Here is a 2,086-nt window from a genome sequence, read left to right on the forward strand (position 1 = left end):
CTGCTGTGTTCATCCAGCCCTGCACCTTGTTGTCTCGGATTCTCCAGCATCTGCAGTTCCTACTATCTCTGATTCAACATTACTGAAACTAATGCTTTGTTTGAATTGCCTTTAACCATACAGCTTTGATTTCTGTTTGGCTCTCTGTTTGTAATGTTTGAAGAATAAGCAGTTCCAGGCTTACTTAAATGCCTGTATGCCATCTCAATGTCTTTCAAATGCCTGATTTCTGAAACAAATCCCATGTTTTACTTGTGAAACGAACCAATTCACAGCTTTCATTCTCTACACTTTCACCAACAATTCTTTATTACAATAAAAATAAAAATATAATGGAGATAATTGATATTCCACAAACAGAAAATTACTTTTTTTCAGAGCCAGTGGGGGTGTTTAAAAGTAATGATAACGTTAGAATGCTGTTAAAAAAAAATGTTATACTTCTTTCAGCAAGGTGTAACTTTTTCTAGGCTTTTGTTTTAAATAGTGAAAGTGTTAAGATTGGAAGTTCCCATCAATTTATAGATTTTGTACTGATTGCAGCCTGGGGGGACCTCAATAGCACAACATCTGTAGAAGGATAAAACCACTGACAGCAACTTCTGGCTTTCCACACTATTCTGCACATGTGAAATTCCAGAAGTTGCTGTCAGTTTCAGTTGAGTAATGATAGTGCATGTTAACAGTTTCGCTGTCATAACCACCCAAACAACCCGGTTGATATTTTACAATTATTTGGAAATGTGATGAGTGAATGGATCAGGATCTCAGCAACTATTGTAACAGATTGTGATTTGCTAACTAAATTTCACAGATTTAAAAATCTGAATTTTGGCTAGGTTACAGGTTAATAAAACAAAAGTTTGGAACGAAGAAATATTTATAACAGCCTTGTCTTTGAACATCGAGGCTGTCATTAATCCTACAAAATCCAGTCCATTCATGTATATTACAACATTATTGATTTGTGGAAAATTTATCCAGTTACTGTAAAATAAAAAATGAATCAATTGTATCTTTTATTTGCTTTAATTCTGATGTTGCAGACATGGGTTACAATGCTGACACAAATTGTTCCTTTCTCAATATCTCACAACTTTGGCATTACAAAGTAAACTGTAGGAAAATGGGTGGAGGGCAGTGATTCTTTTAAAAATTGCATAAAACAAATAAAACTTTAATTTTCCTGTTCTAAAACTAAATTAAAAGGTATGAGTTGCCTGTTGTGAAAGTTAGGTCGCAATTCTATTATGCTTTCAAAAGTTTATCAAAATCGAAATGGCAACTGTTCAACAAGCTCAGAAAGAAATAAAGACTGCCTTTAATAGTCTGTTCTTAGGACTATCACTTAAAGGTGATTTCACAAAGCCCTACTTATGTTTTGCGGTTTGCTGTCTCAGATGTATAGAAAATCGACCAGACTAAGCTTTTTGTCAATTTCTCTGAATCAGCAGGTTCAAGTCTCTTTCCAAGACTTTATTTTGTTCTGTGCAACCCACTCTCTCTCAAAGTCCATGCCACCTTCTCCAGCCCTATAGACTTTTCAGATTCTATGTTCCTCCAAATCTGGCCTCTTCTTCAATTCCTTTGCTACAACATTAGTGGCGATACATGGAATTATCTAGGCTCTAATCTGTGGAATTCCCTCCACAGACCTCATTGTATGTCTATCTATATCTCCTCCTTGAAAATGCTGTCTCTTTGATCGAGCCCTTGGTCATCCTTCCCCCTCTACCTTCCACCTTTCAAACTCAAACACCACTTGCCTCACTCCTCTTTTACCTTGATTCTGTGGTTGTTATGATCATTGGGAAGTCTAGAAACAGGTATGAGGTAGGTTATTTAGGACGGAGGTGAAGAAAAGTATCTTTACTCAATGGGTAGCGAACCTGAAGTCTTCTCTGCCACTGGAAGTTGTGGAAGCCGAGTCATTGAATATATTCTAGAACAAGATTAATAAATGTTTAGATATTAAAAATGTAAATGGTATAGGGGAGAAAGCAGGAACACAGCATTGAGATAGATGATCAGCCATGAACATATTGAATGGCAGAACAGACTCGAAGGAAGTGGAGTTCCAGGTAGA

Source organism: Rhincodon typus, chromosome 6 (genome assembly GCF_021869965.1).
Source record: "Rhincodon typus isolate 14 chromosome 6, sRhiTyp1.1, whole genome shotgun sequence".
NCBI lineage: Eukaryota > Metazoa > Chordata > Chondrichthyes > Orectolobiformes > Rhincodontidae > Rhincodon > Rhincodon typus.